Genomic DNA, 23,477 nt, shown 5'->3' on the forward strand with positions numbered 1-23,477 from the left:
ATGATGTTGGTCTCATAAAATGATTTGGGAAGAATTCCCTCTTTTTGGATTGTTTGGAATAGTTTCAGAAGGAATGGTACCCACTTCCCTTTGTGTGTCTGGTAGAATTTGGCTGTGAACCCATCTGGACCTGGGCTTTTTTTGTGTGGTAGGCTCTTAATTGCTGCCTCAACTACAGACCTTGTTATTGGTCTATTCATAGTTTCAGCTTCCTCCTGTTTTAGGCTTCAAGGACACAGGTGTCCAGGAATTTATCTATTTCTTCCAGGTTTACTAGTTTATGTGCATAGAGTTGTTTGTAATATTCTCTGATGATGGTTTGAATTTTTGTGGAATCTGTGGTGATTTCCCCTTTATCATTTTTGATTGCATCTATTTGGTTGTTCTCTCTTTTCTTTTTTATCAGTCTGGCTAGTGGTCTGTCTATTTTATTGATCTTTTTGAAAAACCAGCTCCTGGATTTATTGATTTTTTGAAGGATTTTTCGTGTCTCTATCTCCTTCAGTTCTGCTCTGATCTTAGTTATTTCTTGTCTTCTGCTAGGTGTTGAGTTTTTTTTATCTTGCTCCTCTAGCTCTTTCAATTTTGATGATAGGGTGTCAATTTTGGACCTCTCCACTATTCTCATATGGGCACTTATTGCTATATATTTTCCTCTAGAGACTGCTTTAAATGTGTCTCGGAGATTCTGGTATGTTGTGTCTTCGTTCTCGTTGGTTTCGAAGAACTTCTTTATTTCTGCCTTCATTTCATTCTTTACCCATTCAACATTCAAGAGCCAGTTGTTCAGTTTCCATGAAGCTGTGCGGTTCTGAGTTAGTTTCTGAATTCTTAGTTCTAACTTGATTGCACTATGGTCTGAGAGACTGTTTGTTATTATGTCAGTGGCTTAAACAATGTGCAAAAATTACAAGCATTCCTATACACCAATAACAGACTGAAAGAGAGCCAAATCAAGAATGAACTGCCATTCACAATTGCTACAAAAAGAATAAAATACCTAGGAATACAACTTACAAGGAATGTAAGAGATCTCTTCCAGGAAAACTACAAACCACTGCTCAACAAAATAAGAGAGGACACAAACAGATGGAGAAACATTCCATGTTCATGACTAGGAAGAATCAATATCGTGAAAATGGCTATACTGCCCAAAGTAATTTACAGATTCAATTCTATCCCCTTCAAGCTACCATGGACTTTCTTCACAGGACTGGAAAAAACCACCATGAACTTCATATGGAACCAAAAGAGAGCCTGCATAGCCAAGTCAATTCTAAGCAAAAAAAAAAAAACACAGCAGGAGGCATCACACTACCAAACTTCAAACTATACTACAAGGCTACAGTAATCAAAACAGCATGGTACTGGTACCAAAACAGAGATATTGACCAATGGAACAGAATAGAAGCATCAGAGGCAACACAGCATATCTACAACCATACAATATTTGATAAACCTGACAAAAACAAGCAACAGTGAAAGGACTCCCTGTTTAATAAATGGTGTTGGGAAAACTGGCTAACCATGTGCAGAAAGCAGAAACTGGACCCCTTCCTGACACCTTACACTAAAATTAACTCCAGATGGATTAGAGACTTAAACATAAGACCTGGCACCATAAAAACCCTAGAAGAAAATCTAGGCAAAACCATTCAGGACATAGGAGTAGGCAAGGACTTCATGACCTAAACACCAAAAGCATTGGCAACAAAAGCCAAAATAGACAAATGGGACCTAATGAAACTCCACAGCTTCTGCACGGCAAAAGAAATAGTCACTAGAGTGAATCGGCAACCAACAGAATGGGAAAAAATTTTTGCAGTCTACCCATCTGACAAAGGACTGATATCCAGAATTTACAAAGAACTCAAACAGATTTACAGGAAAAAAACAAACAAGCTCATTCAAAAATGGGCAAAGGATATGAACAGATACAAAAGAAGACATACATGAGGCCAACAAACATATGGAAAAATGCTCATCATCACTAGTCATTAGAGAGATGCCAATCAGAACTACATTGAGATACCATCTCACGCCAGTTAGAATGGTGATCATTAAAAAATCTGGAGACAACAGATGCTGGAGAGGATGTGGAGGAATAGGAACACTTTTACACTGTTGGTCGGAGTGTAAATTAGTTCAACCATTGTGGAAGACAGTGTGGCAATTCCTCAAGGACCTAGAAATAGAAATTCCATTTGACCTAGCAATCCCATTACTGGGTATACATATCCAAAAAACTATAAATCATTCTACTATAAGGACACATGCACATGAATGTTCATTGCAGCACTGTTTACAATAGCAAAGACCTGGAACCAACCCAAATGCCCATGGATGATAGACTGGACTGGAAAAATGTGGCACATATACACCATGGAATATTATGCAGCAGTCACAAATGATGAGTTCGTGTTGTTTGTAGGGACATGGATGAATTTGGAGAACATCATTCTCAGCAAACTGACACTAGAACAGAAAATGAAATACCTCATATTCTCATTCATAGGCGGGTGATGAAAAATGAGAACACATGGACAGAGGGAAGGGAGTACAACACACTAGGGTCTACTGGGGGGGAATAGGGGAGGGGCAGCAGGGGGAGAAGGGGAGAGGGATAGCCTGGGGAGAAATGCCAAATGTGGGTGAAGGGGAGAAAGGCAGCAATACACACTGCCATGTGTGTACCTATGCAACTATCTTGCATGATCTGCACATGTAACCCAAAACCTAAAATGCAAGAAAAAAAAAGATCAATTTGTCAGTTTCTGCTTCTGCTGCAAAAAAAAGATACCTAAGACTTTGACAGGGATTGCATTGAATTTGTATATCCATTTGGAGAATATTGCCATCTTAAAAGTGTTAAGTCTTCTGATACATGAACATGGGGTATCTTTCTATGTATTTAGGCCTTTAATTTCTTTCAACAATGCTTTGCAGTTTTCTGTATACATGTCTTAAAGTTTGTAAATATTTATATTTAGGTGTTTATTATTCTTATTTTTTAAGGCAGAGTCTCACTCTGTTGTGCAGGCTGGAGTATAGTGGAGCCATCTCGACTCACTGCAACCTCCACCTCACAGGTTCGAGCAAGTTTTCTGAGTCAGCTTCCCAAGTGGCTGAATTACAGGCTCCTGCCACCATCCCTGGCTAATTATTGTGTATATATTTATTTATTTATTGAGATGGACTCTTACTTTGTAGCCCAGGCTGGAGTGCAATGGCATGATCTTGGCTCACTGCAACCTCTGTCTCCTGGGTTCAAGCAGTTCTCCTGCCTCAGACTCCTGAGTAGCTGCAACTACGGGCACCCACCACCACACCTGGCTAATTTTTATATTTTTAGTAGAGATGGGGTTTCACCATATTGGCCAGGTCTTGAGCTCCTGACCTTGTGATCTGTGCACCCTGGCCTCCCAAAGTGCTGGGATTACAAGCATGAGCCACTACACCTGGCCAAGAATTATTTTACTTTTATTTTTTTGAGACAGAGTTTTGCTCTTGTTGCCCAGGCTGTAGTACAATGGCACAATCTTAGATCTCAGCTCACTGCAACCTCCACCTCCCAGGTTCAAGCAATTCTCCTGCCTCAGCCTCCCGAGTAGCTGGGATTACAGGCATCTGCCACCATGCCTGGCTAATTTTTTGTATTTTTAGTAGAGATGAGTTTTCACCATAGTGGCCAGGCTGGTCTCAAACTCCTGACCTCAGGTGATCCATCTGTTTTGGCATCCCAAACTGTTGAGATTATAGGCAGGAGCCACCACACTCTGCCCTTCTATAAGAATTAAAATGACATTAAGGAGTAATAAATGTGCAGTGGCCTCTTCCAGAGAGTGGAGAGGAAATTTTGGGGAAATGTCTGCCTGGATTGAATTCTCTTCCTGTAGTTAATGTCCGACCTACCCTCTACGGGAAGACAGAGCTCATTCGGAAAAAACAGGACCGCAGGTTAGAAGAAAGTCTTAAGTTCAGGCTTTATTGAGAGGAAAGAGCCTCCGGGCGGGCCAGTTGGGAAGAACAGGAAAATGGCTATGCCTGCTCAGAGGAGCAGGGTTCTTTTATAGGGGGCCAAAGGGCTGAGGGAGTGGGAAGGCCGGGAGAGCTGATGTGGCGGGCAACGGTTGGTCAGTTTAAACTGCCGGGCGGCTGGAAGCTGGGGAGAGCTGATGAGGCAGGTGGTGATTGGTCAGCTGGTTGCTGGATGGGAGGTGGCTGCAGCTGGGCGGGAAGGCCAGAACGGTATGTAAAGTGAAAGATAAGGGAGCCTCTTTGTGTGTGGGGGGGGGAAGAGCTTTCACGACAGGGACAGAGTTCTCCAAACAGTTAGTATCTTGTGGCATGAAATTTGAAGCCTCCATCAATGATAAACCTGTTTTGAACATTTTTTCTTTGGCACAAATTTGCTTCAGTTGTGAACTCCTGCTTTCTTTAATGTTTTTGGTTAAATGTGAGTGTCTTAAAAATTCAGACTGAAAAATGAGATTCCTGATTTTGTCTTGGCATTAAGCCAAGGGATTAAGGTGGAATTTAATAGAACATCCACATGGAGATTTTAGTGAAGTGCAAATTATGAAGCTAGATGATAATAAAGTAGGTATGGTGAAATGTCTCAGACTTTCATTTAAAAATCAGTCAGATTGGCCGTGTATGGTGGCTCATGCCTGTAATACCAGTGCTTTGGAAGGCCAAGGCAGGTGGATCACAAGGTCAGGAGTTCAAGACCAACCTGGCCAATATGGTAAAACCCCATCTATATTAAAAATACAAAAATTAGCTGGGTGTGGTGGTACGTGCCTATAGTCCCAGCTAGTCGGGAGGCTGAGGCAGAAGAATTGCTTGAACTTGGGAGGTAGAGATTGCAGTGAGCTGAGATGATGCCACTGTACTCCAACCTGGGAGACAGAGCAAGGCTGTCTCAAAAAAAATAAATCAGCCAGATTGAAGCCTCTGAGGTCCTTATTTTTTTTGAGACAGAGTTTTACACTCATTGCCCAGCCTCCACCTCCTGGGTTCAAGTGATTCTCCTGCCTCAGCCCCCTGAGTAGCTAGGATTGCAGGCATGTGCCACCACGCCTGGCTAATTTTGTATTTTTTAGTAGAGGTAGGCTTTCTCCATGTTGGTCAGGCTGGTCTCAAATTTCCGAGCTCAGGTGATCTGACTGCCTCAGCCTCCCAAAGTGCTGGGATTACAAATGTGAGCCACCGTGCCCAGCCAAGGTCTTCTTTTTACATAGTATGTATTGAACCATCACAGCAACATTGTGTCTGATGTTTGCATGAGAAATTTTTTTTCTGGAAAATAAAAATATTTTTATTGAATTAGTCTAGGAAATCTAGGGAGATCTGGAACATATTCTCCTCTAAGCTATTTTATATGACTGTATCTCAAGTCATTCTCAAATTTCTCTGTTTTTTTCCAGTCAAACTGCACTCAGTATAAATTACCAGGATGTCCCAGGGACTTTAACCCTGTGTGTGGCAGTGACATGTCCACTTATCCCAATGAGTGTACTCTGTGCATAAAAATCAGGTAACATAATTTTACAACTGTAAAATTTTTCTTCATTACTTTGTTTTTTGCTTGTTTGTTTCTTTGTTTTTTGAGACAGAGCCTCACTCTGTCACCCAGGGTGGAGTGCAGTGGTGAAATCTTGGCTCACTGCAACCTCTGCCTCCTGGGTTCAAGCAATTCTCATATCTCAGCCTCCCAATTAGCTGGGATTACAGGCACTACCATGCCCGGCTAATTTTGTGTTTTTGGTAGATATGGGGTTTCATCATGTTGGCCAGGTTGGTTTCAAACTCCTGACCTCAAGTGATCCACCTGCTTTGGCCTCCCAAAGTGTTGGGATTACAGGTGTGAGCCACCATGCCTGGCCTCTTCATTTCTTTTGTTGGATTTTGATTACTTAGGAGGTAATGTCTATTTTCTTGTATATAAGTATCAAAAGTGACATGGTAGTTCTCAGTTTTAGGGTGTTGGTTAAAAAGATGCAAAATCCTCATTGCATTTTTCAAGCCAAGTTAGAGAATGAGATGTAATCAAATTATATTATTGTCCATGAATTCGAAATTTTCTAAAATTCAGAGTCTACTGAATAATTAAACTCTGTGGAGTATTAAATTTTATTTTTAATTCAAAGGGCTTGTGTGGGTGATCTGCACACCCTGTCCTAGTAGTCAGGAAGTAGGACTTACTGATTCTACTTAGTGGAATGCTAAGTAATGAGTGTATTATACTTGATACGCTTTATGTAGCACACCTGACCAGGTGACTGTGACTGCTTCTTCAGGTATGCAGCTTTGTATAGAACAGGGATTCATTATCTGACTTCAGTTGGTCTTCTCTGATTCTTTTTTTTTCTTTTTGAGACTGAGTCTCACTTGTCTCCTGGCTCACTGCAACCTCTTCCTCCCAGGTTCAAGTGATTCTCCTGCTTCAGCCTCCTAAGCAGCTGGAATTACAGGCATGTACCATCACACCTGACTAATTTTTGTATATATATATTATGTTTTTTTATTTGGAATTTTGCTCTTGTTACCCTGGCCAGAGTGCAATGGCATGATCTCGGCTCACTGCAACTTCCACCTCCGGGGTTCAAGAGATTTTCCTGTCTTAGCCTCCCAAGTAACTGGGATTATAGGCATGAGCCATCATACCCAGCTAATTTTTGTACTTTTAGTAGAGACAGAGTTTCACCATATTGGTCAGGCTGCTCTTAAACTTCTAACCTCAGGTGATCCACTCAGTTTGGCCTCCCAAAGTGCTGGGATTACAGGCGTGAACCACCACAGCTGGTCTAATTTTTTTCTGTTTAGTAGAGATGGGTATTTACCATGTTGGCCAGGCTGGTTTTGAACTCCTAACCTCCAGTGATTCACCCACCTCAGCCTCCCAAAGTGCTGGGATTACAGGCATGCTCAGTCCTCTGAGTGATTCTTTGGGGTTAGTGTCCTGTGCCTTAGGGTTAGGGAAGAAATGGCAGAGTGGAGACTTTCATCCTGTTTCCTAGATTTAGCTTTAAAAAATCATTAAGTGTAGCCCTGAAGGAATCTAATGTATAATTACATGGGTCCTTTTAATACCAATAGTGAGGCAGTTTCAGCATGATAGGTAATAATTGTGTTTCTGTGATTATTCAATTTGCAGGGAAGATGGTCATGATATTAAAACATCCAAAATGAACCCTGCTAATATAGCAGTTTACAGAAAAGAATATGGAGAGAACACCTTGGCTGGCACACTAGATAAATTGCATTTCCTCTTTGTCTTTTTTCCTATGTTTTTTTTGCACGAGATTTGTTAACCCACATTTTCTAAGAAGAGATATGGAAGAAAGCCATGTGTAGTGATGGATAATTTAAAGAAAAAAAGAATCTTCATTTCTTGGCTTTTGCTCCTAGAGTTAGGCTTACTGCCTAGATGACCTGTGCATTGGTTTATTCAGTTGAAATAAAATCATCATTGAATTCAGTTCTTACTGTTCTCTGTTGAAAATTCTGTTCTCATTTCAGGGGAGGCAGAATTTTACCTCTATCCTTTAAGAGTTTTTCAGCTGAGTCAGAGAATTAAATGAACATAAGTCAGATCAACAGGAGAAAAGCATATAGACTTATTTAATACAAGTTTCACTTAACATGGGAGTTTTCATAAAGAAACGCTCAAAAACACAGAGTTGAGCACTTACATGCTGAATTAGACAAACAGTAGTGGAATATGAATGTGTGGCATGACAGAGGGGCTTGGGCTGAGTTAACTGGGTGGAGAAGTGGCTTGGAGAATAAAGTTGGTTTGTATACATTTCCCTTGACCTCAATTTCCAATTCTCCCCAGTCCTTGATGATAAGAATGTTACTTACTTCTGGCATAGAGAGGATATCTTTCACATGGGAATTTTATCTCCTGCTTTTAAGAAACAGAAGGAAAGTCAGAATGACCTTCTTGCTCCTGCTGTTCTTCAAGTGTTTTTAACACAAAATAGTCAATATTGCCAGGGCAGCATATTTTTGGTTGGTATATTCTTAACACCTTTGTCACTCAGCAGCCTCACATGGCTCTGTTTCTCTCAGGCATGGATGAATTTCAGTGAGTGAGAAGTGGAGTGGTTGAGAGGGTAATATCTAACTCCTTTCCCTAATTCTGGGATAATTATATGTGTAGTTGGTACAGTGTTCTGCACATGGCAAATAACTGTAAGATACTTGGATCTAACATTAACCCAAACTGGTGAAGAATCAATGGAGGTACAAATATTTATTAGATTAAAAATTTCCTTTTGATACAGTTTTCATTCTGAGTTCACACAGGTGTTTGGCTTTTCTTAGATCAGTGGTTCTCAATCCAGGGTGATTTTCCCCAAGGGGACAGTTGGCAGTGCATCTGGATGTAACAGCTGAATTGTGGAGTGCCACCCAGGGATATTTCTAAACAATCTGCATTGCATAGGCAGCCCCCAACAGCAAGGACTTTTCCAGTCCAACCTCAAAAGTGCTAAGGTTGAGACATCCTTGTTTAGAGTTTGATACAGCATAAGCATTTTATAACAATAACGTAAGTGACCAGTGATTCAGAATGATAGCATTTTCCAGGTAGAGAATTTTGAGTCATAGGGCCCGGGTTTAAGTATGTTCCAGCACCAGGACATGGTGAGACATGATGCAAGAGGTGGCTGGGAGAGTGGTATAGTGGAAAGAATGTGGCTTTTGGGGGTGAGCTAAATATAAGTTCATTTTGATTCCAATTCTTGTGTTTCTGTTTTCAGATCTGAAAATGGGGTTGATGCTTAGCTCCTTGGAGCTATGGTGAGAAATCTGCTTAGCATAGTGCTTGGCATATAGAAACCACTAAAATAGGTGCTACTGTTGCTTCAGGCACCTCTCCTAAAAAGGAGAAAACAGGACCACTAGGCAAACACATTTGCTTAAGGTGATAGAACATATTTAAAACTGAGCCTGGGGGCCGGGCACGGTGGCTCAAGCCTGTAATCCCAGCACTTTGGGAGGCTGAGGTGGGTGGATCACGAGGTCAAGAGATTGAGACTATCCTGGTCAACATGGTGAAACCCCGTCTCTACTTAAAATACAAAAAATTAGCCTGGCATGGTGGCGTGTGCCTGTAATCCCAGGAGACTGAGGAAGGAGAATTGCCTGAACCCAGGAGGTAGAGGTTGGGGTGAGCCGAGATTGGGCCATTGCACTGCAGCCTGGGTAACAAGAGTAAAACTCCATCTCAAAAAAAAAAAACCTGGGCCTGGGCCTTTTATAGTGTCTCGTGCCTGTAATTTCAGCACTTTGGGAGGCTGAGGTGGGCAGATCACAAGGTCAGGAATTCAAGACCAGTATGGCCAATAGGGTGAAACCCCGTCTCTACTAGAAATATAAAAATTAACTGGGCCTGGTGGCATGTACCTGTAGTCCCAGCTAGTCGGGAGGCTGAGGCAGGAGAATCACTTGAACCCAGGAGGTGGAGGTTGCCAGCGTGGGTGGCAGACTGAGACTCCATCTAAAAAACAAACAAAACAAGAACAAAATGCAGCCAGGCCTAGGAGCCTGGACCTGAAAATTTTAAGTCCTCTGTTTTTATACACAATAGAGGCAATGAAGTGAAAAGCTGTGTAACATAAATATACCAATTATTGTCCTGTAATTAATTTTGGCTTAAAATTTTTATAGAAGTCATATATACTTTTTGGAAAATTAAAAAGAAAAATACGGACCAGGTGCAGTGGCTCACACCTGTAATCTCAGCACCTTGGGAGGCTGAGGCAAGAGGATCACTTGAGACCAGGAGTTAAAGACCAGCGTGGGCAACATAGGAGACCCCGTCTCTATGAAATAGATAGATAGATAGATAGATAGATAGATAGATAGATAGATAGATAGATAGATATACAGAAGTATATAAAAATAAGGTGAAAGTCTTATCCATCCTAGCCTCCAGAGACACTTAAAACTGTTTTGAAATGTCTTTTCTCTCTAAATATATGTGTATACAAAATTACACACATGCACACACACAAACTGTCCTGTAAACTTGCTTTTACTCTTAAATATTGGATTTGTTTTCATGCTGATATATATTGTTTCTTCTTCTTTTTAAAAAATTTATTATTTTTGTTTTTTTTTGAGACTGAGTCTTGCTCTGTTGCCCAGGCTGGAGTACAGTAGCATGATCTCTGCTCATTGCAACCTCTGCCTCCCAGGTTCAAGCGATTCTCCTGCCTCAGCCTTGCAAGTAGCTGGGATTACAGGCATGTACAACAACATCCAGCTGATTTTTCTATTTTTAGTAGAGATGGAGTTTTACCATGTTGGTGAGGCTCATCTGGAACTCCTCACCTCAAGTGATTTGCCCGCCTTACTGTCCTCCCAAAGTACTGGGATTATAGGTGTGAGTCACCATGCCCAGTCTTTTAAACAGCTACATAGTATTCTGTTATTGGGCCATAATTTATCCACTTTCTATTGACCTGTATCTGGATTATTTATTAGGATTCTCTTGATTGAAAGTGGGAAATTCCAACTCAAACTTGTCTAAGCTAAAAGGGGAATTAATTACCTCCTTGATAAAGTGAAATGACTAAGCACATTGGCTCAAAGCTAGACGTCTACATTCACTGACCAAGTTACCGTGTAACTCAGTTTCTACATTTACAGTAGCTGGGACTACAGGCATGCACCACCATGCCTAGGTTTTAGTCTATGTACACATACCCTTCCTTGTTTGTGCACATTGTGTAGGATAAATTTATAAGATTGGCATTACTTTGTCAGAAGATACATAAATTTAAAACATTGAAAGGCATTGCAAAACCTTTCTGAAAAGGATACACCTGTCTACATCCTCCATGACAAATGAGTGCTTGGTTCTTCTTTCTACCACCATTGAATTATAGAAGCAGTGCTGCCCTGAATCTGCTCAGTCGGAGTTGTTCTGCAAACTGAGTTTGCATCTATTCTTTTTTTTTATTTGAGACAGAATCTCTCTCTGTCAGCCAGGCTGGAATACAGTGGCATCATCTTGGCTCACTGCAACCTCTGTCTCCCCTGCTTGAGCAATTATCTTGCCTCATCCTCTAGAGTAGCTGAGATTACAGGCATGCAGCACCATGCCCAGCTAATTTATGTATTTTTAGTGGAGATGGGGTTTCACCATGTTGACCAGGCTGTCCTCAAACTCCTGACCTCAGGTGATCTGCCCACCTTGGCCTCCCAAAGTACTGGGTTTACAGGCATGAGCCAGTATGCCTGGCCAGCATTCATTCTCTATTGATGAATTCTTTTTTACCCCTTAATATTCTTCTTTAAAAGTGGCATAGTAATTACAGTTGTCTCAATCAAGTAAATGGTGAGAAGAAAGTGCAACAATCTATGGAGAGTTCTAGAATAGAAGCTGCCCAAGGATGGAGATCCTCCAAGTCTTGCTCATCATGGTATTTTCAGTGCTCTTTCAGTGCTCAGAATAGCACCCAGCACCGTGCATATTTGTTGGTTGATGAAATGAAAATACAGCTTAGGAGGCTCACAAAATAATGACAACAAAACCACTAACCTCCATGAATTTCCTTCCTGCAAGAACAGGCAAGATAACTCAAACCAGAAACTCATACACCACAAAGAAAACAAGGTTTTGACTTGCCCAACAGCCAGTTTGATTTTTCCTATGTTACTCTGAAAAAAATAATAATGCTACATGCCCAGATGATGTTGAACAGTTCCAGGAGCATACCTTAAACTGGTTTAGAGTCTTCCTTTAATTGTATTGATTGATTTATTTGTTTTTGAGACAGAGTCTTGCTCTGTTGCCCAGGTTGGAGTGCAGTGGTACGATCTTGGCTACTGCAACCTCTGCCTCCTGGGTGCAAGCGATTCTCCTGCCTCAGTCTCCTGAGTAGATGGGATTACAGGTGTCCACCACCACACCCGGCTAATTTTTAACTATTTTTTAGTAGAGATAGGGTTTCACCATATTAACCAGGGTCGTCTGGAACTCCTGACCTCATGATCCATGCACTTCTACCTTCCAAAGTGCTGGGATTACAGGCCTAAGCCATTGTGTCCAGCCCCTTTTTTAATTAAAAAAATTATTCTTAATTTTTGTAGAGATGTGGCTTCTCCATATTGCTCAGGCTGGTCTTGAACTCCTGAGCTCAAGTCCACCTGCCTTGGACTCCCCCATGAGGGTAAAACCAATATTTGTTGTATCCCCTACTGTATTCCTAGCACTTGGCACAGTGCCTTTCACACAATAAGTGCTTAATAAGTACTTGTGAGCTGGCTTAGTTTCATTCTGTTGAATGAAGACAGTTTCATTCCGTTGGCTTCTGCATTCTGTGGCCAGATTTACAATTGCAAGAGTATTTTGGACAGAAGGAGAAGCTGAGCTTCAAGCAGCAAAGCAGGTGGTGACAGTTAGACATAAATCACTCATTCAAACTTCAGGGCAGCCACTTCCTCACTAGGTCTTGGAGGTGGGCTCGCCAGGCCATAAAACTCAAAATATAATGAGGGGACTTATATCCTAGTTTATTGAACATTTATTTGCTGAACTATATATCTATATATATACACACTATAAAAAAACACTATATATATAGTGCGAATGTGTGTGTGTGTGTGTGTGTGTGTGTGTGTGTGTGTGTGTGTAGTGTTTTTTTTTCTTTTGAGAAAGAGTCTCTCTCTGTCACCAGGCTGGAGTGCAGTTGTGCCATCGTGGCTCACCTCCACCTCCACCTCCCAGGTTCAAGCCATTCTCCTGCCTCAGCCTCCCGAGTAGCTGGGATTATAGGTGTCCACAACCACATCTGGCTAATTTTTGTATTTTTAGTAAAGATAGAGTTTCACAATATTGGCCAGGCTGGTCTTGAATTTCTGACCTTGTGATCTGCCTGCCTCAGCCTCCCAAAGTGCTGGAATTATTAGCATGAGTCACCAATTCTGGCCTCTATATAGTGTTTATATATTTCAGACGTGGTCTCACTGTTGCCCAGGATGGAGTGAAGATTATGGTTCACTGCAGCCTTGACCTCCTGGGCTCAAGCAATCTTCCTGCCTCAGCTTTCCAAATAGCTGCAACTACAGGCATGCACCATCATGCCCAGCTAACAGTTTTTATATTTTTTTGAAGAGACAAGGTTTTGCCATATTGCCCAGGCTAATCTTGAACTCCTGGGCTCAAGCAATCCTCCCATCAACCCATCTCATCCTTCCAAAAGCTGGGATTACAAGCATAAGGTACTGCACCTGGCCAACACTGTTTGTTTTATTCATCTTTTTTTCTTTGAGATAGAGTTTTGCTCTTGTTACCCAGGCTGGAGTGCAGTGGCATGATATAGGCTCACTGCAGCCTCCACCTCCCAGGTTCAAGTGACTCTCCTGCCTCAGCCTCCCAAGTAGCTGAGATTACAGTCATGTGCCACCACACCTGACTAATTTTATATTTTTTGTAGAGACAAGGTTTCTCCATGTTGGTCAGGCTGGTCTTGAACCCCTGACCTCAGGTGATCTGCCCACCTTGGCCTCCCAAAGTGCTGGGATTACAGGTGTGAGCCAAGGTGCCTGGAAGTCTTATTTATTTTTTTAAGATATAAAGTTATTGTGACACTGGGGTTTTTTTCTTGACTAAACAGTTTCTTTTTTTCTTTTTTTTTTTTGGCCTGGGAGACCCAAGTATAGATCACAGACTCTTAGTGTTTGAACTGGGCTGATTTAGGTAAAACTGATCCAACTTTATCATTTTACAGATGAGATAACGGAGGAGCAGATGGGTTAAGAGATTTGCCTCAAACAACATTGTCTTTCTGGCTCTGGATGCTAGAGATCAAGATGATAATTATAGTTAATGGTTGGCTTACAGCTTTGTAATTTTTCCCTTCCCTCTTTAGTAGCAGACAAAAGTGGCAAAGATCTAGAGAGATGGGAGATACAACTGCCAAATTTTCTTGAGTTTCACTCTGTCACCCAGGCTAGAAGGCAATGGCACTATCTCAACTCACTGCAGCCTCCCCCTCCTGGGTTCAAGCCATTCTCCTGTCTCAGCCTCTGGAGTAGCTGAGATTACAGGCACCTGTCACCATGCTGGCTAGTTTTTGTATATTTAGTAGAGACAGTGTCACACCATGTTTACCAAGCTGTTCTTGAACTCCTGACTTCAGGTGAATCACCACCTCAGCCTCCCAAAGTGCTGGGATTACAGGTGTGAGCCACTGCACCCTGCCAGGCCTCATTTTAAAATCTGCCTTCACACACCCTAGAGTAGAATATTCTATGGTGCTACTTTTTACTTTGTTTTTTTTTTTGAGACAAAGTCTCTCTCTGTCACCCAGGCTGGAGTTCAATGGTGTAATCTCAGCTCACTACAACTTCTGCCTCCTGGGTTCAAATGATTCTTTTGCCTCAGCCTCCCAAGTAGCTGAGACTACAGGCATATGCCATCACACCCAGCTAATTTTTGTAATTTTTAGTAGACATGGGGTTTCACTATGTTGACTAGGCTGGTCTTGAACTCCTGATTTCATAACCCACCTACCTCAGCCTCTCAAAGTTCTGGGATTACAGGCATAAGCCATGGCACCCAGAACTTTCCTTTTCTTCTCCTTTTTTTTTTTTTAGACAGAATCTCACTCTGTTGCTTAGGCTGGAGTGCAGTGGTGCAATCTCAGCTCACGGCAACCACCCCCTCCTGAGTTCAAGCAATTCTACTGCCTCAGCCTCCTGAGTAGCTGGGATTACAGGTGCGTGCCACCACACCTGACTAATTTTTGTATTTTTAGTAGAGATGGGGTTTCGCCATGTTGACCAGGCTGGTCTCAAACGCCTGACCTCAACTGATCTGCCCGCCTTGGCCTCCCAAAATGCTGGGATTATAGGTGTGAGCCACAGTGCTCGGCAAAAACTGACTCCAGTATTCTTAATCCATAGTATTGACATTACAGGAACATGTATGAGGGCCTGTGATCTAAAGTGCTAATCTTTATGCTTTATCATGTTTAAGGAAAAAAAGCCAACCCTGTTTCTTAGTAGTCTAGCAGATTCAAGAACTGATTTTCTTACTGTGCAGAGGATTGTTTTTAAGCAACATTTATAATAAAATTAGAATTCATAGTTCTTGTAGCTTTTTTCTATCCCCAAGTAAAATTAGATTTTCTTATATGTAGAAAAATTTTAAAAATTGGGGGAGGAAATAGATTAAAACATGAATGAAATTAAATAATAGTACTCAAATTTTCTTCAAGGAGTCTACACTGTTTTGCTAATTATAATAAAATGGGCATTATTAAAAATAAGAGTAGAGGGAGAGGAGGAAGAAAGGTCCGATTTTAAAAGCCATGAGATGAAGGAAACCTTACCTGGACCAACAAATCCACGAGTCAGAAAGAGCCCAGCAATAATCTTTTACAGATGATGACCAAAAATGCTTCCTGGCCCGTGCGGAGACACCAGGGGGCAGTGGTTCCCTGACAACCGCTCCTGCTCCCAGCTCAGGCGGTTCAGCCTGCGGGCTGTGATTCAGTGTCACTCACCTTAGGGGTTACATTGCACTCATATGCTGCTTCGGAAGGCTCTTCTGCTTTGATTTGTGTAGGCACCGTTTCTGTGAATAAAACCGAACGGTCCTCTGGCAGGGGTAGCGCACAGTTGAGGGCCTGGGTGAAAAGATGAGACATAAACCGAAACCATTTTGCCTTCTGAAGTAGAGTCAGGGAAATGGGTTTAAAAAGCTGCCACTGTAGGTTTCAAACTTAGTGGCCCAGGTTGACCTAGCTCCCACAGACATCGGGGGGAGGGGTGTGATTCTCTGTGGGCGGCACGTTCAGGAGGATGTTCCCACTTTTCTTCTCCAGCTTTTCTGCCTCAATGCCACCGCCACCTGCCCCACCCCCTCAGTTCGCAATCTTACATTTTGGCGAAAACGTTTGCCTTTGAGCATGATTTCAGGTTATGCATGTAACATTCTATCTTTGCTTGGCTGTACTGTTTATAAAGTTGTTTATACGTTATAAAACACTTTCATGCGTGTTTTCCACCCATGAATTGAAACGGTTTGGGCTTTGAAGACCTTCACAATATTAGAAATGAGTCCAATGTAAGTGACTAAAGAAAGCCTTGAATTACTGGACCAAGCGCCGATGACATCGCATTGGCCTGACAACACTGACCAGGCTGCAGGCTAAAGCTCCTGATGTGGGCATAGTGGAAAGGCCAAGATCTCAAATGTGGAGCTTGACAATGAATTTCTTTCTGAAAAGGAAAAGCAAGGAGATGCTGTAGAAACATTTAGTATTCAAAGACGTTCAGAGGCATCTGTGCACATCAAATTGGAAATGAATATGTGTGAGACGGATGACCCTCATTTTCAATGCGGTTTGGAGGTATTTGGAAGAGAGAAAAATTCCTTGTTTGCCACAGGTGATTTATTAGGGAAAGTCATCTTTCTAAACCATATATTTTCAAAAGTTGCAACAAGTCTTACTCATGCAGAAAAACCTTTCAAAAGATGGATTTGCTGCAGAGTTTTTAGGGTGGTGTGGTTTTACACACTTGATAAATGCTTGTAAGTATATTTGGGATTTGTTGTGATCAATATGACCTTTGTTTCCTCTCTTTGCAGTGGATTTGGTGGCTACCATTACTGTGGGAAGTAGAAAAGTTCCTCTTTAAAGTTTCCTTTCTTGTTAAAGAATAAATCATAACTGTGCTAATAACTCTTTATTAAGCCCTATACTAGGTAGCTGTTAGACGTGTCATGCTTACAGGCACGTGGTATATTCTATGTCCTTGTACTTTAACCACAATATCTGTTGGACATGCTCACAGGCATGTCCCATATCACCATTGCTTTTACCGGTTTAGAAAAGTTTTAAGTTGTTATCTAATCATGTTTTAGTTTAGATTGTGAGCTCTGGCTCCAACCAACGGAGATCAGACACAGCGGTAAGGACAACCTCAGATGCATAAGGGATAAATAGGTCTGCTTCTCCTTTATTCATTGTACTCTGTCACAAGATGGCTAGTGAGAGTACCTTTCCTGCAGTCCAGGAAGTAAAACAAGTAAATATTGTTTGCTTAGAGATCCTTTGTCTCAGTGCTGATTTTTCTTTTTGGCATCTATGTTTTTTTTTTTTTTTTGAAACAGAGTCTCACTTAGTCACCCAGACTGAAGTGCAGTGGCTCAATCTCAGCTCACTGCAAACTCTGTCTCCCAGATTCAAGTGATTCTTTTGTCTCAGCCTCCAGAGTAGCTGGGATCACAGGTATGCACAACCACGCCCAGCTAACTTTTGTATTTTTAGTAGAGACAAGGTTTCACCATGTTGGCCAGGCTGGTCTTGAACTCCTGACCTCAAGTGATCTCCCCACCTTTGTCTTTCAAAGAGTTGGGATTACAGGTGTAAGCCACTGCCCCATGACCTGTTTTCCATTTTGAACGTAAATAAGGTGCTGAAAGGATTTAGTTCTCAGTGCTGCTGAGACAGGAGCTTCCATTTAGACTGTACTGGGGAAAAACCTGGTCTCCAACAAGGTGGCAGCAGCTGGGTGGTTTATTATTTGTTGAGCACCAAAGGTGTGCTCAGTTGAGTAAGAAAATCACATATGGTACCTTCCATGCCTTCTATGAGCCCACCTTCTCAGAAATCTTGGCTCACATCAGACAAAGGAGAATAAAATAAACAATCGACCCACAGTATAATGTGAAGCCTGGAAAGTTGTTGTTTTTAATATAGAAACCATATTATTTGGCAAAATAGATCATAGCACCTTGGACACATTTTATACATTTAACCAGAATTTTGAGTAAAGATTAGGTCTATAAAATGGTAGTAAGTCTAGGCTAAGCAATTTCTCTTTGCATCTTTTCAAACTGATTCTTTCTTTTGGAACAGATGTTCCTTCCACTTTCTTCAACTCTCTCTATGGCTCCTGCAAATGTATTTAATATATCCAACTGACCCTCTACCAATGTCTGAGCCTCCGTATTTCATCAGTCTTTTAATAAATGTTTGTCTCCTTCACATTCTTCTTTTGACATCCAAACGTCCTGTAGAAAGATAATATATTAAGTTTTTTAACATAGGGATGGCAAATTCTAGGCGAGTTCCCAGGCACGCTGCCAACTGACAGCAGGTGTTACTAATCCATCATCATGTGCTTTTGTTTACAGAGTCTGGAGTTAGCCTTAGAATCCTCAACATGGCTGGGCAGGTGTTGGGAGGCCGAGGCAGGTGAATCACCAGAGATCAGGAGTTCAAGACCAACCTGGTCAACATGGTTAAAACACTGTCTCTTCTAAAAATACAAAAATTAGCTGGGTGTGGTGGGTACATGTAATCCCAGCTACTTGGGAGGCTGAGGCAAGAGAATCACTTGAACCCAGGAGGCGGAGGTTGCAGTGAGCCAGGATCTTGCCATTGCACTTCAGCCTGGGCAACGAGAGCACTCCATCTCAAAATAATGCAGTGCTGCTGGCAGCCTATGCAAGCCAGTCAACTTTGGCATATGAGAAGAGGCCTACATGGTATCCCTCCCTACCTTAGTGCCATAATCTGGATGAGTTGCTAATATAGTATCTTCTTGGTCAGAGTTCCAGAAACCAGCCAACTGGATGATAAGGGCTGTTGTAACAAAGTGCCAGAGACTGGATAGCTTAAACAACAGAAACTAATTTCCTCACAGTTCTGGCATCTAGACGCCCAGGATCAAAGTGTTCTGGGGCTGCTTTCTTCTGAGGCCTGTCTTGGCTCTGAAGATGGCCATCTTCTCCCTGAGTCTTCACATGGTTTTCTCTCTGTACTTCTGTGTCCAGATTTCCTCTTTGTCTCTCTCTTTTCTTATTTTTTGAGACAATGTATTATTTTGTTGCCCAGGATGGAGGGTGGTGGCACAATCATAGTTCTCAGCAGCCTTGAACTCCTGAGCTCAAGCTGTCCTGAGTGTGGTGTGGTGATGTGAGCCTACAGTTCCAGCTATACTATAGGCTCACATCGCCACACCACACTCGGCTAATTTTAAATTTTTTCTAGAGGCTGGGCTCAGTGGTGCATGCCTGTAGTCCCAGCTACTTAGGAGGCTGAAGTGTGAGGACTGCTGAAGCCCTGAAGCTCTGGCTGTAGTGTGCTATGTGGATCAGGGGTCTGCACTAAGTTAGACATCAACATGGTGACCTCATGGGAGCAAGGGGACCACCAGGTTCATGTGGGGTGAACCAGCCCAGGTCAGAATGAAGCAAGTCAAAACTCCTGTGCTGATTTGTAGTGTGATTGTGCCTGTGTATAGCCACTGCACCCGAGCCTGGGCAATGTAGCAAGACCCTGTCTCCAAAATAAAAAGTTCTATAATTTTTTAATAAAAAATTTAAAAAATTATTTCTAGAGATAAGATCTTGCTTTGTTTCCCAGGCTGGCTGAAAACTCCTGGTCTCAAGTGATCTTTTCACCTCGGCCTCCCAAAGTGCTGGAATTACAGGCATGAGACACCACACCTGGTCAACACTTGCTGTCTCTCCAGTGCTTGGCATTTGACAGCCAATTATTGCAGGGCACCTCATTCCTGGCATTCAGATGTTAGACTAAGAATTACCAATTTGAAGATGATGTGTTGAACATAGAATCAGAGCAAATGGAATTAATAATCTTATGGAAATGGTGCCAGAGTTTCTGATCCCTAAATATAGATGTATCATCTTATGCATAATTTAACATGTTTTGAAAACATGGCAGAATGTTTTAAATTAGAACTCCCCAAGAATATCCTGGAATGTGAAAATGTGAATGTTCTACAAAAGGGAATTATTTACTCATTTCTTCTTTTTTCTTTTTTTTTGACATAAAGTTTCAGTCTTGTTGCCCAGGCTGGAGTGCAATGGCATGATCTCAGCTCACCACAACCTCTGCCTCCTGGGTTCAAGTGATTCTCCGGTCTCAGCCTCCTGAATAGCTGGGATTATAGGCATGTTCCACCATGCCTGGCTAATTTTGTATTTTTAGTAGAGATGGGGTTTCTCCATGTTAGTCAGGCTGCTCTCAAACTCCTGACCTCAGGTGATCCACCTGCCTTGGCCTCCCAAAATGTGGGGATTACAGGCATGAGCCACCATGCCTGGCAACTTGTTTATCCTCTAATAAATATTCTATTGAACATCGACTTCATGCCAGGGATGAGGCTAGGTTCTGTGATACAATAAATAAGGACTAGGCAGGATTATGTAGTGATTAAAACACATTCTTGAGGTCAGGCTTCATGTCTCATGCCTGTAATCTCAACATTCTGGGAGGCTGAGATGGGAGGGCCACTGGGAGGCCAGGAGTTTGAGATAAGCCTGAGCAGCATAGTGAGACCCCATCTCTATAATTTTTTTTTTGACATAGCGTCTTACTCAGCCATCCATGCTGGACTGCATTGGCTTGATCTTAACTCACTGCAACCATTGTCTCCTGGGTTCAAGCAATTCTCCTGTCTCAGCCTCGGAGTAGCTGGGATTACAGGCACCCACCATCATGCTCAGGTAATTTTCTTTTTTTTTTGTATTTGAGTAGAGGTGGGGTTTCACTATGTTGGCCAGGCTGGTCTTGAACTCCTGACCTCAGTTGTTCCACCTGCCTCAGCCTCCAAAGTGCTAGGTGTGAGCCACCACACCTGACCTTCCATTGAAATTTTTTAAACATTGAGAAAAAAAAACACATTCTGGAGCCAAATCGCCTGAATTCAAATTCCAACCCTACCATTTAGTAGCTTTGACAGCTGCTTAACCACTTCATGCCTCAGTTTCCTCATCTGTAAAATGAGAATAGTAATTGCTCCTATCCGATAAAGGTCATATGAGAATTAAATGAGTCAACATTTGTAAGAAAGTACAGCCAACTGGTGTTTAACAAAATTGACAAGAACATACATTGGAGAAAGGGCATCCTTTTCAATAAATGGTGCTGGGAAAATTGGATTGCCATGTGCAGAAGAATGAAACTGGACTCCCGATTCTCACCATATACAAAAATCAATTCAAGATGAATACAGATTTACATGTACCTGAAACTGTAAAAATACTAAAAGAAAACCTCAGTAAAACTCTTCTGGACATTGGTCTAGGCGAAGAATTTAAGACTAAGACCTCAAAAGTACCGGCCAAAAGACTAAAATAGACAAATCAGACTTAATTAAACTAAAAAGCTTCTGCATAACAAAAGAAATAATCAAATAATCAACAGAATAAACAGACAACCTGCTAAATGGGAAAAAAAGATTTTGCAAATTATGCACGTGACAGGCGACTAATAGCCAGAAGCTGTAAGGAACTGAAACAACTCAACAATTAAAAACATATAACCACATTAAAATGTGAGCAAAGCAGAAGTTCAAGGTTATAGTGAATTATGATCATGCAACTGCACGCTAGCCTGGTGACAGAGCAAGACCCTCTCTCTTGCACCACCATGCCCAGCTAATTTTTTTGTATTTTAGTAGAGACGGAGTTTCACCACATTGCCCAGGGTAGTTTTAAACTCCTGAGCTCAGACAATCTGCCCACCTCGGCCTCCCAGGCATTTTTCAAAAGGAGATATACAAATGACCAACGGGCATATGAGAAAATAGTCAACATCACTAATTATCAGAGAAATGCAAATTAAAACCCAACAAGAGATCATCTTGTATTGTCAGAATGGCCATTACTAAAAAGACAAAAAGTACCATGTTGGTGAGGATGTGTCAAAAAGTTAAGTCTAATACACTGTTGATGGTAATTAGTGTGATCACTATGAAAAATAATATGGAGATTTCTCAAATAACTAAAAATAGAACTACTGGCCAATCTAGCAATCCCACTATTGGGTATCTGCCCAAAGGAAAAGAAATCATGATAGCAAAAAAAGTCTGCTCTCACATGTTTATCGCAACGCTATTCACAATAGCAGAGATACGAAATGAACCTGTCCATCAATGGATAACTGGATAAAGAAAATGTAATACACACACACACACACACACACACACACACACACACACACACACATTGGGATACCATTCAGCCATAAAAAGAATGAAATCATGTCTTTTGCAACAAACAAGGTTGAAACTGGAGGCCATTAAGTGAAAGAGCTCAGAAAAAGACAAATACTGCATGTTCTCACTTACTAGTGGGAGGTAAATAATATTGACACATGGATTAAAGTGCAGAATAATAGACAAAGGAGACTCAAAAGAAGTAGGGAGTGGGAGGGCATGGATAATGAGAACTCACTTAATGGGTACAATATATGTTATTTGGTAATGGACACTCTAAAAGCCCTTCACCAATAAACAATCTATGCATGAAACAAAATAACCTTTGTACCCCGTAAATTTATACCAAAAAAAGGCAAATGTATGCATGCTTTCTTAAAGATGAATCAAAAGCTATTTTCAGTTAGTTAATATAACTGTTTGACCGAGAAACATCTTTGGAAGCAAACTTTGAGAGCATGTTATTACAACATGTTTCTTACACACAAGAAAAAATTTTTAAAAAGCAAAGAACATTGTCTGATACACTGTAAGTGTTTTATAAATGTTGTCATATGAATACACCAGCCCTTGGCTTTAAGAAGCTCACACTAGGCTGGGCGTGGTGGCTCATGCCTGTAATACCAGCACTTTGGGAGGCCAAGGCAGGCGAATCATGAGGTCGGGAGATTGAGATCATCCTGGCTAACATGGTGAAACACCATCTCTAAAAATACAAAAAAATTAGCTGGGTGTGGTGGTGCACACCTGTAGTCCCAGCTAATCAGGAGTCTGAGGCAGGGGGATCGCTTGAACCCCAGAGGCGGAGCTTGCAGTGAGCCGAGATGTCCCACTATACTCCAGCCTGGCAACAGAGTGAGACTCCATCTCAAAAAAGGAAACTGACAGTACTGGAAAGTAAAGAGTGACCGGTAAGTGTTTCAATACAATGTAGCAAAAGGACTAACTAAGATCTTACTGTAGCACTGAACTTTCTCTGCAGCAGGATGAAATACAGTAAGACTGTCTGGGGCCAAATGACATGTGTTCCTTTTTACAGCTTCTACTATGAAAACAACCTCCATTCGGGTAAGGTATAATTATCACAAATGATTTTCAAAAGCCTATCAAATTTAAGTAAAACTTGTTTAGGAGACCACCTGTTTGAACTTATAGAACTTACAAGAGTAATTTATGTGAAAATAGGGTTTAGGCAACTGTTCTGCTGTTTGAAACTGTGGGCAGAGCACCATATAAATTAGATGAGAAAATAACCTTATAAGTAGGATAGCCAACTTGTCCTGGTTTGCATGGGACATTCTCAGTTTTATTTAATGTAATTTATTTATTTTTGAGACAGTCTTGCTCTGTCACCTAGGCTGAAGTGCAATGGTACAATCTCAGCTCACCGCAACTTCTGCCTCCCAGGTTCAAGTTATTATCCTGCCTCAGCCTGCGGAACAGCTGGGACTACAGGTGCACACCACCATGCCTGG

At 41.6% G+C, this 23,477-nt stretch overlaps 1 long non-coding RNA gene across 7 annotated transcripts in view; it reads right to left on the reverse strand.

The window, feature by feature from the left end:
* Positions 1-23,477, reverse strand: part of LOC128930806 (uncharacterized) — a 163,560-nt gene that overhangs the window by 39,364 nt on the left and 100,719 nt on the right. For 6 of the 7 annotated variants that reach the window (XR_013526849.1, XR_013526848.1, XR_013526850.1 and 3 more), the window contains one exon: positions 15,531-15,653. This is a non-coding gene — a long non-coding RNA (uncharacterized LOC128930806). Of the gene's footprint in view, positions 1-15,530; positions 15,654-17,472; positions 18,047-23,477 lie in introns of those variants that run through there. The other variant, XR_013526853.1, reaches the window with a different exon arrangement.

Source organism: Callithrix jacchus, chromosome 15 (genome assembly GCF_049354715.1).
Source record: "Callithrix jacchus isolate 240 chromosome 15, calJac240_pri, whole genome shotgun sequence".
NCBI lineage: Eukaryota > Metazoa > Chordata > Mammalia > Primates > Cebidae > Callithrix > Callithrix jacchus.